Source organism: Triturus cristatus, chromosome 9 (assembly GCF_964204655.1).
Source record: "Triturus cristatus chromosome 9, aTriCri1.1, whole genome shotgun sequence".
NCBI classification, from domain to species: domain Eukaryota; kingdom Metazoa; phylum Chordata; class Amphibia; order Caudata; family Salamandridae; genus Triturus; species Triturus cristatus.
In genome coordinates this window covers 1,054,869,766-1,054,886,446 of record NC_140592.1, presented here as the reverse complement: position 1 = coordinate 1,054,886,446, position 16,681 = coordinate 1,054,869,766, and the positions used below count along the sequence as shown (strand labels likewise).

Here is a 16,681-nt window from a genome sequence, read left to right as displayed (position 1 = left end):
CCAAGAAAATTAGGGTTTATTTTAACCTTGCATTTTATTATGTATACGCGCATAAGCATCTGTCCAAGAAAGGACGCCGCTCCTCGTCCTAAATTGACAGCGTGCTAAGGCACGTGAACTGAAGTTGCCTTGATGGTTGTTTGAATGACAAACTATATCTCAGGTAGCCTTGCATAACACGGAGCATGAATATAACTTGTCCACACCCACAAATTGTCTACTGCTTTTATATATTCACATCACTTTGGTGACCTCACTTCCTCATATAACCACCAAAAGACGTAAGATCTCGCGATGGCTAGGCACTAAGCGCGATATCTGCTGCCTCACCATCTCAACGTCACCATAACCGTTCGGCAATCTCCAACTAGGCTCAACTTGTCATGCTGCCGAGTGCATCGATAGTCAAGTCTCCGAACCCGGGTTCGCTAACCGAGTTAAATCTTGATCGGCACTCTCCAAACTACCTTCCCGTGACCTACTACACAGGGTCAGAACCCCTGCCTGAGCTCTGGGTGCCTGTCAGGTTTCCCGTGTTTGGCTCTTGTGCTCACTCGATTGCTCTGGCCTGGCCAATGGCGCCTCTCCCCCCCGCCATGGCTCCCCATGTCCCTGCTCTCTCAGTGAGTGAAAGTGGCTGCCGCCGCCGGCCCCGTGCCTGCAGCCTCAGCAGCGCCGCCATCTTGGCGTCTCAGGAGCCGAGAGGCGGCAGCAGCAGAGAGACGCGCGAGCCCAGCTCACAGAGAGGGACAGGGCAGGAGCCAAGCGGAGTCGGGAGACGCCGCGCCCCTAACCCTAACGGGGACTGAGGTGAGCCTAGACCTGCGCAGCGGGCGGGCTGCAGGGAGATGGCAGAGTCAAGGAAACCGAAGGGGCAGGGGAAGGCCTTGGGTTCTCCTCGATCCAGGGTTATCGCACTGCCGCTGGGCCTCTTCTTAAAGGGCTACGCTCCTCACACTTCCTCCCCCCCCACCCCACGACAGTGAGGGAGGAGCTCCAGAGTTCCCTGTGTAGACGTTCCACCTAGATGTGCACCCATTCCGGGGTGTCCGGTCACCCTCAAGGTTCCCGTGACAGACCGCTCTGCCCACGTGTGATAGGAGCGAGCCGTCCCCTTTGGCCACGTAGCACGTGTGTGCTGTTCATTATTTGTCTGATCACGTGTGTGCTCGTCCCCCTGCACTGATCTGTCAGATCACCGTGCCCGCGCATCTCCCCCTCTACTCTTCTCAACTTGTCAAAGTGTGTTTGAATCAGGTGTCGGTAAATTGCTGAACTTAAAATAGGTAATATTAAATACTCTTTAGGTGTTCCTGACATACTGCCCTCAAAACCTAGCCCTGACAATAGTGCATCACTACGTATTTCTGAGCACGGGGCTGTAAAAATGTATACTTGGTCGCAGTGTTATTAAACAATGGGTTTTGGTATGATGCTCTGCCTGGGTCAATGCTGCCTTTCATGCTTCCGCAAACCAGGTCTTGTAAGTGAGTGACTTGTGGTAGATTTAGCGCAAATCCTTCATTTAAGTCTTGCATGGCGTTCTTTCTAGATACAGGTGATATGGTGCATTCATATGATGTGTAATCGAAGTGCAGCGTGCAGGTCTCTCAAAAGAATGACCTGTAACTGTGTCTCTACAGTGGTCGTATGATCAAGTGACCTCGAAAGGCATATTGGGCTTAACTGCCTGACTAGGAAGATCTGTACTTCTGCATCTATAGAAAGCTTTGCACACTTAATCGTTGGATCAATCAGATGATGTACGGAGCTTGAGGTTCATGGTCCCCAGCTGGTCATCCTTTTTTTCTTTGAGAGGTCCAGTCCTTAATTATAGTTTCAAATGCCGTTTATTTGAGTTGATATATGTCGACGCCTATGCACTGTGTGCATTAGGGATTGGAGAGTTGCAATAACTCCCTCCCGAAGGCTTCAACGTCTGGTTTTGCAGGTAAAATTATTTGATGAGCTGGCACACCACTTACCGGCAAATCGGTGCCAGCAATGCATGTGTCCTTTATTGACAGTGTTCACATTTTTTATGATCATGTCACTTTCTGATGTGGCATAAAATGCATCCGCCAATACTTAGTAAAAGAGGGTTCTGGTTAGTTCCAGACCGTAATTGTCAAACAATGTTATACATACATTGTGTGAAACAACTGTGTGTGTGTATATATATACATATATCTATCTATCTACTTACTACAGTCGGTTGATGGTTATAGTTCGTTTCAACTTTTCCCATAGACAAAGCTTTTTGTGTTTTGCTAATAACTTTGGTGTCGTTCGATGAATTGTCACCCTTTTATCAAAAAGGGTCCCCACTTTGCCTAGTTTTGCATGGAAAATTTCGGGGTGATTCGTCAAGTGGGGGCTGAGATAAAAACGATTTTCCCCCATGCAATGTCAACTGGGATTTTGCAATTTTTAGCTACGGCTACAGGCTGCACGTATTTACACCAAATTTGGCAGAAGGCTAGCTCTTGGTCCAGAAAGAACCCTTTTTGTAATTTGGTGGAAATCTTTTCAGAAGTTTTGGAGTTAATAAATAAATGAAACTTTGTATATCAAGAGACGGGGATCCTCTTCGGGTACTCGAGGATCAAATTATATGTTACTTTACATAAAAAAAACGTGAAAAATTCACTGAAAAAAACAACATAGGTTACAGGGATGTTATAGTTACGTTCATTCTTTACCCACACAAAACCATAGAAATTCAGCAGTTATAGGTGTTCTTCTCTGAAGAAACTATAACTCGTACTGTTAAGTTACTTTAGGCCACATGTTTTAGTTTCTTAACATAAGTAGAACTGTAAGTATAACTATAGCTGCTGAATTTCTATGGTCTTGTGTGGGTCAAATGTGAACCTAACTTTAACTTGCCTGTATGTAACCTATGTTTTTATTGGGTGGAAAAAAAATATATACATATACTGAAACAGTCCAGTCTGAACTGCCAGGCCCTCCCTGAACTGGAGTTCCTAGTGTTACAGTTCAGGTAGCACCTAGCCTGGCAGTTCAGGGTGGACTGTTCCATGAGTAGAAGGGTCAACACTGGTTTGCATATGGCTGCGTCCAAACTGAGGTGGCATGGTGAGCAAAAGAACAATGGGTTGGAATGCCACCCTGAGCTATTGCCAGTGGTTAGACTATTGCAAGCAGCCTCTCATCCTTTTGTATGTTTCATGTACTGCCCCAATTGGCCTGGGTACGCCCAGACTTGGGTACAATGCTCACTGTGTCACTGGAACCAAGCTGTACTGTGCTGATGAGCCTATAACTAGGGCGAAATCCTTACTGGGCTTCTTGTGTTCCGGGTGGACCTGGCTTGGCAGTTCAGATTGGACTGTTCCATGAGGAGCAGGGTTAAGACTAATTTGTGCATGGCTGGGTCCAAACGGAGGTAGCATGATGAGCAAAGGAACGATGGGTTGGAGTGCTACTCTGAGTTATTGCTTGTGGATAGTCTTATTGCAAGTAACCTCCCATCATCTGTAGCATGTTTCAGTTATAGAGTACCAGAGCCACAATTGGGATGGTCACCTCACCTCAATGTCATCACAGATGTTTTCCAGTCCCCAGCTGTTTCACAATATGATGCATTGTAGGTAAAGTAGTGTTGGCTTGGTTTAATTCAACTAGTTAGACTAACAGATGTAAGCAATGACTTGTAGTTTAATTTCTATGATGCCATGGAGTGAGGTGGTGCCACTAGCATGCCTGGTTGGCTGAGATGATATTAACGGATTCCTTGGAAAGATTTATTATGCAGGTGCTCATAGACTGAGCTATCATTATTGAAGAGAATGTCACAGCAGCAGGGCTGAGGGATATGAGAAATCCTCAGCACCCCAGTTAGGCTACCCAAAAATGAGTATAGAGGGAGGCTTTTGCCGTCACTTGGATTGGGTTCCATGGTATGCTATCTATGCCACTACAGGTGCCCCCTTCTTGATCCAGTTTGCAGTTCAGCTAAGCTGGTATTAGATTTCTCGAGTACATCAGTCAGTACATGCAGTGTCGTTTACAACAAACAAAATGAGTACCTGCAGTGTCGTTGGTCTGTAGTAATCGATGTCACCGTGTCTCCCCTTTCCTGGCTATTGTCCTTCTTTCTTCAACAACTTTATCTCTACCTGCAAATAAGACAGCAATAGATAATTTGTAGATAATTTCGACAGCATTGAGACAATTAGGAAAATCTGCATGGGACTAATATATTTTCCTCAGAAAAATCTGATTTTGTATTGTCCTTATTTTTACAGGAACAGATGTAATCTCTGTTGGCCCACCATCTATTTGCAGAGAAACCTGTTCTCTTTTCTGAGGACTTGCTATGCTACATCTGCCATTTTTATTTGTAAGCATTTTGTTGTATCCGTTTTTTGTTGTGTAATTTGTAAAGTAAATTTGATGCATCTCTGCACACTGAGTATGCACGCATTTTAAATATAAAAACTGTTGTGCATTTTGTTCTCCCTAGAGTATGCAGGGTTGATTTGTTAATCATTACACAGTGGTTGTAACAGCATATTCTTTAGAAGTTTCTGCAGCTGGCTTGAAGGTTGCCAGAGCCGTTGTACCTGAGGTCTTTAGCACTTCCTCGTGCAGCATCCGCTACTGCAGTATTTACAACATTAAAGTTTGATATGCTTCCCATGTGCAGAGGGGAGGTTTTGTGAAATACTACAGACGTGCAAAGACATTAATAGGCAATGAGCCAATTTTTGTCCATTGGCAGGGCCATTGGAACCATCTGGCAGTGAAGGACCAAATTATGCAGCAGGGCTGACTAAATTATGCTGCAAGAAAAGGGAAATTTTGGGGTGTAATGCAACACATTTTGAAGGAGTATTACTTCACTATATTGTCATTTTTAGGTCAAAGCTGGGTTTCTAAGGGCATCTTGGTGACATTCAGAAAGCTTCCTTTGGAGTGCATTCCGCCCATTGCTTACCATTGGCTACGTGACTTGTAACTCAAATTTGATTACTTTCTATTTCCTGGCTTTATTTGTTTTAGACTGCCCACCTTGAGCTCGTTACTTCCCTTGCCCAAACTCTGTTTTCTTCCACCAATACTGATTTTCTGTAAACAGGCCTTGACATCTTGTTCTTATCTTGTCATATTTGCTCATCCAAGACAGAGGTCGAATGTAAGGGTCTGTCTTCCAGGGAGCTGGTGTTTACTTTTCTTACTTTGACTTCAGAGTGGGAGGATTCATATAACAGTCCTGCTGGGTACCCATGTGAGACAGAAAGGATGGGGGATGTTATTTTTTCTAGCTGGCTACTTTGGCTGTGCTATACAACGTTATTTTGTTTTCTAGTACAAAACAAAATTTAAATGTCTGTAAATGAACTGTGCAGGTATTTCAGAATAAGGAAAGCACAAATTAAGTACATTTTTGGGAATTCTGAAGTGTAGTGGAAACAACTATTTTAATACACATCATTTGTGCTCTGTATACTTTTTTTACTGTAAAATTGTATGCTTGTGCTAATGTAATGGTCATTTTAATCGAAGATGTGTTGTCTGTAACAGCAGTCAGCTGCCGCACCATGAATACTCCACTTTACCCCACTCCACTCTTCACCACTCCACACTATGCTACTCCACTTCATTGCACTCTCCATGCACCGCTCCATGCCACTTCACTCGATGACTCTCTGCTCTACACCACTCTACTCTGTGGCAGTGCACTCTACCCCACACTACTCCTGTATGCACTGCTGCACTCTTATCCACTACACTCTATGCCAATCCACTCTGTTACTCTAAACTACTCTGCGCCACTGCACTCCATTGCACTCTACTCGATGCCACTTTACTCTACTCTGAAACAATCTACTCTATGCCATTTTATTCCACTCTGTGCCATTTCACACCACTGAAGTCTACCATGTGCCACTGCACTCTACACCAATGCACTCTACACCAATTCACTGCACCGCTGCTCTGTACTCCACTATGCTATACCTTGCAACCCTTTATACCACTGCTCTCTACGCCACTCTACACCATTGCACTCTGTCACTTTACTCTGCACCACTGCACTCTACACAGTTTCACATTACGCTACTCTACAACACTGCACCCTCTGCCGCTGAACTCTACGCCTCTCTACTCTGCGCCCTTTCTACTTTATGCCACTGCACTCCACTCTACACCACTCTAATCCACTGTGCACCACTGCACTCTACGCCTCTCTACTCTGCACCACTCTACTCTATGCTAGTGCGCTCTACCATGGACCACAGCATTCTACGCCACTGTACTGTGCACCACTCTACATCAATGCACTCTGTCACTGCACTCTAACAGTCTACTGTACAAGACTGAGCTCTCCACCACTGAACTCTGTGCTACTGCACACTATGTACTACACTACACTCTACTCTGCACCACTCAACTGTACACCAATCCACTCTATGCCATCTACTCTACATTACTCTGCTCTACGCCACTCTAGTCTGCACCATTACACTCTACGCCACTGTACTCCTCTGCAGTCTATCCTATACCACTCCACCCTGCACCACTCCACTCTACTCTGAAACAATCTACTCTGTGCCACTGCACTCTACACCATTGCAATCTACTCTACGTCACTGCACTCTAAAGAAATGGACTCTGCACCACTGTACTCAAAGAAAGTGCACTCTACGCCAATATATTCTGCAGCACTATACTTCATGCCACTTCACTATACTCCACTCTGACACTAATCTCCATTATACTACACTCTGACACTACTCCATTAAACTCTACTCCGCTCTGACATTATACTTCACTCTATGCCACTCAACTCTACAACACTCTACTCCAATCTAAGCCACTCGGACACTACTTCACTCTACGACGCTCTGTGCGCCTCCCTCTATGCCGCTATACTCCACTCTATAACACACTGCTCCACTTTATTCTATGCCAGTCCACTATATGCCACTTGACTCTGCAACACTGTACTCCACTCTATGCCATGCCACTCTTCTGTCACGTGGCTGGGTAGGCACGGGTAGACACGCTGCCATTTTCTATACACACGTTTCTTAAGTTGCCATATTTTGTACACGTTGACTTTTGACACACATTTGCATGCGTGACTGTGCAGGATATGGTTCTTATAAACCACATTTACTTACATTTCCACTTCATTGAAACATTATCACAACACCATGAACATTCAATACAAGAGATAAAGTACAGAGCACAAATGTTGTTGGTTTATTGTCCGTTAGGCGACATAGCTTTCATAAAGGATAATATTACAGCTTGGCTGAGGTTTCGACATGGTAGACTGGATCTGTTTCATTATGTAAACAAGAGCACTTCCGTGTTCACATCAGAGGATCATTCTGCTGTCACTGCGAGGTTGCTGTTGTCGGAGTCTCAGCCCAGCTGATTCCCGTTTTCCCTCTGCGAGGAGGGCTGTCCAACTTGTGACTGAGACGGGGACCTGAACTCATTCACCCACAGGTAATGGGGAGTTAGATCATCCAGTAGGAGATTTTGACAGATCACCCACCTATGCGAGTAGGTTAGGGAGCGCGTAGTAGGTGTACACTATACACAGTACCTATATGCCAGCATATATACACTGTTTTAGCAGAATGGTGGAATTGTTCATCTTTTTCACTGTTCTCATATTGCTAATCACTTTCATCTGCTTCTGTCTATTAATCATTGCAGCACAAATATTTTGTACAAGAATCCCAATGGTTTAATAAATATTTAAACGCTGCTTTGTGTATTTCTAGAGTGCCTTTCTGGTTGTGCACAAGTGAGTGAGTGAAAAAGTTCTAGATCTGTTACCGCGATTCTTTGGGGAGTAAGGGATGTCATGTTCTGAGGTTGCCACATCCATTCTTTACCCTCTTGTGTTTAGGGGTACTTATGGTGGTACTGTGAGCTAGCAGGACCATAGGCCAACATATCCTTAGGATGTACTTGCAATCTCTCCTGCACTATCCCAACTTTTATGTTGTCCTACAAAGCACAGTTACCACTGAAGAAGTGGAAGCCGTATGACATGGCATGTCAACAATGGTTAATTGGGTTCTTATTGAATGGATCGCCTGAGTAGTTCTCTTTCGCATACCCAAAGACCCCATCTCACCCCTCAACTCCGTGGTGGTAGGGACCATCTCAGCTGAGTAGGTAACCTCTATATATTAACTGTTCAAGCTTGAATCTTTCAAAGGATAATCCCGTTGTGATACCCTCTCCAAATTCCACATATTCTTCTGGCCGAAGACGCAGCACTAAACATAGCTGAGAACTTCAGACATGCGGTTACTCAGAAGCTGCTACAACATGATCTCGCACTTTCAGGTGGAGATGGTACCTTTGTGGTTGAGGCTCACAAAGCATATAGGACAGAGGTATTCTATTCATGGGTTACATTCCCCGCTGCAGACCACACAATTAGGCTGTATCACTGTTACACTGCAGCTGAAGTTCCAAATGACTACACACCATAGATAGAAAAAATAAAAATACCTATAGCATACCAAGAACATGGAAATTGGTTTGAAGACGCCCTACCACATACAATAAATGACGTTAGACTAGGTCCCCTTAGACATGCAGGAGCAGCATGGCCAGTCTTAGCCGGTTACACACCATATCCTAATATAAGAAACATGACTGCTCTACAGGTATGCAGATTGTACAGCAGTTTAGTAACCATGTGTAGGTGTTTAAAACAGTTTGTTATATGAACATTAACATTAAATCCTGTGAGGACTGCACAAGCTGCGTGTTAGACCTGGCATCCTTTGGTGTGGTTTCCCATGTTTTTTTGCTTTTGGCCTCCTGCTTTTGACTGTGTGCTGAAATTAGTTTTTGCTGGTTTTAGGTCTCTGAGCAGTTTATCACTGCTGACCAGTGATGATGATGATGGCATTTATAAAGTGCTGGCTTTCACTCCAATGGAGCATCTTGGCGCTGGGAACGGGTAGACTGAGTGTCAGGGAGCGTGGTCTCTGATGTCGTCGTGGTCAGATAAGGGATAGGGCCAAACTATCTGGAACTGTGAAGCTCCAAGTTTTCAGTTTTTTCTTAAACATGGACTCCATCTGTATGAGTCTCAGTTGCATGGGTAAATAGTTCCAGGCTTTTGTTCCCAGTACAGCAATAGATTTTCCTCCTCTAGACTTCAAACGGAAATGAGGGGATACTAGTAGATTTTCCTTGGAGGATCTCAAATTACGTGCAGGTACATAGGCCTTCAATCTAGTCCTGAGGTATTTGGGGCCACTTTGTTTTAGAGCTCTGAAGCTTATCACAAGGATTTTGAAGAGAATTCTCTTGTGTATTTGTAGCCAGTGAACGATTTGGAGAGCCTCCGAGGCAGATGACCCCTTTGGTAAATTCAGTACCATTCGGGCTGCTGCATTTTGTACAGTCTGCAACTTTTCAGAGTACTTTTCTTCACTCCTGCCTAAAGACTATTACAATAATCTAGTCGTAATAGAATCAAAGCCTCTGCCATGGACTTGCGAGCTATGGCTGGAAGGAGGTCAAAGAATTTCTTCAGAGTTTTTATCCAATGAAAGCAAGTTCCTACTACCGACAGAGCCTGCCGATGAAAGGAGAGGGAGGTGTCAAATCCGACTCCTAGATTTTTGGCAGTGTCCACTGTATTAGGGGGTGGGGCTGCGTCTGTTGGCCACCACATTTTGGGTGAGGAGGTATTGCAATTTCCCAGCAACAGAATCTCCGTCTTTTGGCTGTTACACTTAAGGTGATTGGTCTTCATTCATTCGAAGACAGTAGAGAGACATTGTTGGAAATTTTCTTCTGTTGCTGTGGAATCTTCATCCAGGGTAAGGATGAGCTGTGTATCATCAGCGTAGGACACAGTCTCAATGTCAAAAGATGATACTAGGTCTAGCCGGGGCACCATATATATGTTAAAAGGTGTGGGGCTCAAAATTGAGCCCTGAGGCACACCCGAAAGCAGCTGCTTCTCTGTTGAAGTATAATTGCCAAGTGTTACTGATTGTCTTCTGTTTCCCAGGAATTATGTTAGCCAAGCCAATGCTTTCTGTGAGATCCCTGCTCTTCTTAGCTGTTAACCCAGAACAACATGGGAAACAGTTGATGCACACAGAATGAGGGTAGAGGCTATAGATACCGCACTTGACAAATGAACAGCGTTTTCTTTCAATAAAGCTCTTACAGTGCAGAGAACCAAGGAACACTGCCCTCTATGCTCCTTATCAGGACAAAAGCCCTGTTACAACATTTCATTCAAAAGGGTTCAGCACCGTTCTAAAATAGTCAGTGAGTGTTCAAAGAAATGTTCAAGACGTCAGTCATTTTCTTGAGAAGATTCTCTTTTTTTATTATTTTGCAGTCACATGGAAATGAAGAGTCATATTCACATTTGACATGAAGGATCTTAGCCGACGCGTTTCGTCTTTCTCAAGGAGACTTCTTCAGGGCTAATAGAAAAACATATATGACATACAGTTATCACCACGAAAAATAAAGCAACACGTGCACAAATACAATTTTCGAACTACACATACCTAGAGTATCAGAGCTAATAAAACAATTCCAATATGAAAAGACAGAGCTAAGAGTGTATCTACGTCATAAATCATGTCTATAGTATAACAAATCCAAGTTAGAGATATATATCATGTGAATACAAATGTTCAAATTAAAAAATCTCTATAACCAACACAATAAGATATGTTGATCATTTAGCGCGTCAAATCATTTGTCTTTCACCATGTGAGTTTTTAATTTCATACCTTTCTTATAACATTTAGACTGGTGCAGACTGCAAATTATTTGAAAATGGAGCCAGTAATCCAGAATTTTTACGCTGGCAAAAGAATTTCAATGATGATTATTAGTTTATGAGAGTCAATGTTTAAGTAGAATCAAACGTAAAAGATGTACATAAAAACAGCATCAAAGAACGTACATATCATGGATTTCTTGTTATGGGTTCGTTAAAAATCAAACAAGTTATGGTAAAGACCAGAGTTAACTTTGAAATGTATAGTATCTATCCACAGTCTAAATTGACATTTACACAGGTAGGAGATCATTGATGATGAACCGAAGAACTTATAATAAAAGAAACTGTCAATAAATGAGAGCAAGGCTTAATACATCATACCTAAGTAATTATTCCAAAGAAATTAATTTCTTTGGAATAATTACTTAGGTATGATGTTAGTTCCTCTGATGAAGTTAACTCTGGTCTTTACCATAACTTGTTTGATTTTTAACGAACCCATAACAACAAGAAATCCATGATATGTACGTTCTTTGATGCTGTTTTTATGTACATCTTTTACGTTTGATTCTACTTAAACATTGACTCTCATAAACTAATAATCATCATTGAAATTCTTTTGCCAGCGTGAAAATTCTGGATTACTGGCTCCATTTTCAAATAATTTGCAGTCTGCACCAGTCTAAATGTTATAAGAAAGGTATGAAATTAAAAACTCACATGGTGAAAGACAAATGATTTGACGCGCTAAATGATCAACATATCTTATTGTGTTGGTTATAGAGATTTTTTAATTTGAACATTTGTATTCACATGATATATATCTCTAACTTGGATTCGTTATACTATAGACATGATTTATGACGTAGATACACTCTTAGCTCTGTCTTTTCATATTGGAATTGTTTTATTAGCTCTGATACTCTAGGTATGTGTAGTTCGAAAATTGTATTTGTGCACGTGTTGCTTTATTTTTCATGGTGATAACTGTATGTCATATATGTTTTTCTATTAGCCCTGAAGAAGTCTCCTTGTAAGAGACGAAACGCGTCGGCTAAGATCCTTCATGTCAAATGTGAATATGACTCTTCATTTCCATGTGACTGCAAAATAATAAAAAAAGAGAATCTTCTCAAGAAAATGACTGACGTCTTGAACATTTCTTTGAACACTCACTGACTATTTTAGAACGGTGCTGAACCCTTTTGAATGAAACATGGGAAACAGTGCCGAATGCGGCTGAAAGATGCAACAGAATCAGCACCGCCATCTTTCCTTGATCTAGTGCGAATTTTAGCGTCTCCGCAGTGTGTAGCAGGGCTGACTCAGTTGAATACCCAGCCCTGAAACCTGATTGCCTGGGGTGTAACACGTTGTTTAAAAGGAAAGTCATTTAATTGCTTATTTACAAGTTTCTCTGTTATCTTGCTTAAGCAGGGCAGTAAGGAGATGGGTCTAAGATTGGTCAGGGTAGTTGAATCTGGGAGATGTTTCTTTTGAAGTGGTTTAACGGAGGCAGTTTTCCAACTGTCTGGTTCTACAGCCTGTCTAAGTGAAGAGTTGATAATCTGATTAATAATGGGATTAATAGTATCAATCAGTGCATGTAGAATATTTGGGGGGCAGGGATCGCCTGGAGAGCCTGGTTTGCATGTCAAGATAGCCTGTCTGAACTGTTCGAGAGTGATTTCATTAAAATGATTTAACATCGGTCTATAATATAGATTCTGATTTAAAACTTCGGTAGATGGTGTATCTGTTAATTTAAAATCCTTTCTGAGGTCACTGACTTTTTCATCAAAGTAGTCTGCTATCTGGTCAACTAGTTGTTGTGACGGGGGAATTTCCTCTTTGAACATCTTAGGGTGGGTAAAAGAGTCTACAATTTTAAAAATCATTTTTTGATCAGACGCTGCCTGCTGAATGAGGTTAGTGTAGTGAACTTTCTTTTCATGTTTGATCGTCCTATGATATTCTTTCAGCGCTGCTCTGAAGATAATGAGATCATTGTTGTTATATTGCACCTTCTATTTTCGCTCGACCTTCCTGCATTTGCCTTGTAGCTCTTTGAGCTGAGGGGTAAACCAAGGGGCTGAGATTTTCCCCAGGGAAGCTCTAAGTGTGGCCACCGGTGCCATTTTTTTGGCTAACATGGTCAGCCAATCATTGAAAATATTCGTGTCAAGTACAGGGTCCCCTGTTAGTGTGGGTTTACTTAATTCTGCCAACATGTGAAAATTAGGATTTGTTAACATTCTGTTCCATTTCCTCTTGATAATTTTGCAGAGTTGATCAGGATTTTGTTTGGCTGCATATGTAGTAGTGTCTGCAATCCCGAAAGGGATAAACTTATGGTCAGACCAAGTTAGTGTGGCTGGAGTATCCACTGTAAGTTTGTTGGAATTCGTACAAATTCCATCTAGGGTATGTCCAGCCTCATGTGTAGGGTCAGCTATCAGCTGGTTTAGTCCTAGTATTGATATAGCTTCCAAAACGTTTTTTTGTGGTTGGGGAGTTATCTACTTCCAAATGAAGATTAAAGTCCCTGGCATCTTTTGGTGTGGTTTCCCACGTCTTTTTGATTTTGGCCTTTTGCCTCTGTGCTGAAATTCGTTTTTGCTGGTTTTAGGTCTCTGGGCAGTTTATCACTGCTGACCAGTGCCAAAGTGCATGTGCTCTGTGTCTAAAATATGATAGCATTTGGTTTCTCTATGATTGCCATAATTGATTTACTAATAAGCTAGTACAGTGCACTGTGTATGCCTAGGGCCTGTACATCAAATGCTTCTTATGGGCCTGCAGCACTGACTGTCCCACCCAATTTAGTAGCCCTTCAAACCTGTCTCGGGCCTGTTGCTGCAGAGCATTTGTGCGCAGTTTTAAACTGCCATTTCTAACTTCTAAGTACCCCTACTTTCCTGGCACAAGCATTCCCTTTTATTACATGTAAGGCACCCCTACGGTAGGCCCTAGGGTAGCTCATGGGCAGGGTGCCTTGTATTTTAAAGGTAGCACATGTGGTTTTAGGTTTTACATGTCCTGGTAGTGAAAAACTGCTAACTTTGTCTCCCGAAGTCGATACTACAAGGGGTCCCGCTTTCTTCTTCTCCGCATAGTGCTCTGCTTACCTGCTGCTGACTCCGGTCCAGAGGGACCGCAACGCTTGGTTTTTCTGCTCCTGCCTGCCTACTCTGCATTGCCGTAACGGTCCGAAGGGACTGCAACACCCAGCCTGCCTTACATGGCGCACGGCCACCAACGTCATTGGAAAGCGCCAGGAGGTGCTTCAAAAGAGGCCGCGGGCTCCCGAAGCGCTGGATGCGCGCGGGCGAGCCCGGCCGTACCCAGGCGAAGCCCGGGCCAAAGGCAGGCCCGTCTGCGCCCGTCAAAGCCCGGAGGAGGCTGGGCCATCCCCATGACGTTTGGTTATTCGCACGGTCATAAGCTGTAGTATGCAGGTATTGTAGTGTATTCGTAATTTAAACAATTAGTATTTGTGTGGTCCCGGGCAAGAACTAGAGTTTTAACGTTCTATCATGAGCAAACGCAAAGGAGTTGTGGGAACTCTGGACGCCTTTTTAGTTAGGACAGAGTCATTACTAACCTGCAAAATTGAAATAACTGAACGGCGCCTTTCTTTGGATCCAGTTAGTTTGCAGAGATGTTCTTCATTGGGTATCCTTGACCTTAATTTGTGGGATGTGGTACAAACATGTTTGCCAGTTACGCTTATAACGCCCCCAAATGTGCCACCTGCTTCTCCTGTGTCTGTCTCGGACCCACCACCATGCGAGAATCCAGTAGTACCGTGTATAGTTAATAGAGCACGGGTCTCAAAACCTCATGAAGCAAGAAAGGCGATAGAACTGCCTGCAAAACGAAAGAGGGGTGCTGGTGCTCAAAAAGTTAAGAATACAAAGGGTCCCCATCCTGCTAATCGTATTAATAATGCAAACGCTCATGGTACATCGAAAACAGACTCTGTTGGCACGCAGACTGATGTGATTCCCTCATTTCCCATATAAACACATGGTAATATTGTGGATGTTAACACTATTACTCATGTTATTTCTGAGGACTCTGTATTAGGAAATGTGTTACCTCGTGTACATGAATTAATTGACAAGAAATTGACACTTCTATAGGAAAAATTGGATCGAATGGACATTGCCATAAATAATTTAACTAGTTTTAATGTCATTCAGCAACCTAACGTTACAGAGAGATTGGGCTCGAGAAACGTACCAAACGGTAATTTAAAAGACAAATCTAACTTGGATGGTAAAGCCAAGGACTATTCCATGAGGACGAATAGTAATGTTAGGATAGACAAAACACAGGAAATCTCCAAAAGTTCTAGCTCGAATCTGGTAGGTTTGCATTATGTTTTTTCTGGAAATGTTGTTACAGGGGGTGTATCAAGTACCTTGACTAGTAACCACTTTAAGGCCAATACAGATGTCTTGAGCCTACCTCCAGCCACGTGTCCATATGTTTTAGTTTTGGCTGGTGTCCCTGTTCTTAAGGAGGACCAGAGGGAGACGTGGGTTGATTTACGCAATAAAACCTTGGATTAGCTAACAAAACAAAAAAGACTCCATCCACCTGCTATAAAGGAAATGTTGATGGTTCGCAGAGTCGGGTGGGTTGGCCCATCTCCTAAAGGTATCAATGGTGATTGCATCATGATCAATTTTCGTAGGCCACATATGGTTGGTTGGCTATTAAATTCTTGTGAGTCAACCTATACTCCAAGTACTAGTATTCGTGCCCTCCCCTTGGGATATTTTTATAAACCTCCACTTGGGTCCTTTGTAAATAAATCTGTTACAATTCCCTTGTTTAATAGATTTCAGGCCCTAACAGACTTAGACACTCAAGACTGACAACTATCTGTACCACAATATAAACTGTTTTCCTTGGATGGTCCTCAGGCATTTCCGTGTACCATTTCAACTGACGTTCAAGATGGTTGGTTAGTTTTGGATAAGGCTAAAGTGGACATTGATTTAAGCATCCCCTACCCGTAGTTATAGCGAAAACTCTTGCCCAGAACAATTTCGAGTTAGGTAGGCAAAATGGATACACACTAAAGTGGGGGAAGATAAATCCAGCAGACATTACCGAAAAACTGGTAATAGAGGCATATTCAAACATGACTAAATGCCTGGATCTATTAGAATCGGATGAAGAAGTCCTAAATAATTTTACCCAGATATTGGAGAAAATTAAGGGACTTCTTACAGTAAATACAAAGAGAGCGAATTCAACTACTAAAGGGTGGTTTAATCATAGCTGCACCACGGCCCTAACTAAGTTAAAGGTGGCTCTGAGTAAAACAGTTAGAGACTCGGAGCAGATTCAACTTCTTAGACAGCAATACGGTAGGGCACGTAAAGAAAGAATAAAAGAACTAAAACAGAAATTATGGGACGATTTACACACTAGTGCGGTCTCTAAAAATAGTGTGGCTTTTTGGCGAACTGTTAAATCCCCCTACCTTATAGATGATAATAGTCCCAAGATAGAAGTGGCCATAGAAGAAGATATCTGGGTGTCCCACTTTTCTAAAATCTTCAAAAACACAGCAACATCAGTAGGGACAGAAATTTCACATCCAACAGTTGAATACCCAATATCTCTGCACTTTGATATCTCCGAGGTTTTAGTGGCCCTGGAATTAAGTAAAAACGGGAAAGCCCCAGGCCCAGATGGGGTCCCAGTGGATCTTTTTAAATACAATCTGGATCTCTGGGCCCCCATTCTTACTAGAGTGTGCACTGCAGCCGCAAAAACGGGTCTGCTAAAATCTTGGACCAAATCTATCATGGTTCCAATCTTTAAAAAGGGGGATCGTCAGGACGTCAAATGCTACCGCCCTATCTCACTGCTGGACTTCCTGGGCAAGGTCGTTGG

The 16,681-nt window shown here is 42.9% G+C and overlaps 1 protein-coding gene across 2 annotated transcripts in view; it reads left to right on the top strand.

The window, feature by feature from the left end:
* Positions 1-614: 614 nt before the first annotated feature.
* Positions 615-16,681, top strand: part of INO80 (INO80 complex ATPase subunit) — a 670,892-nt gene continuing 654,825 nt past the window's right edge. Inside the window, exon 1 of one of the 2 annotated variants that reach the window (XM_085626921.1) lies at positions 615-810. The gene's annotated coding sequence lies outside the window, so the exon portion shown is untranslated. Of the gene's footprint in view, positions 811-4,298; positions 4,367-16,681 lie in introns of those variants that run through there. The other variant, XM_085626922.1, reaches the window with a different exon arrangement.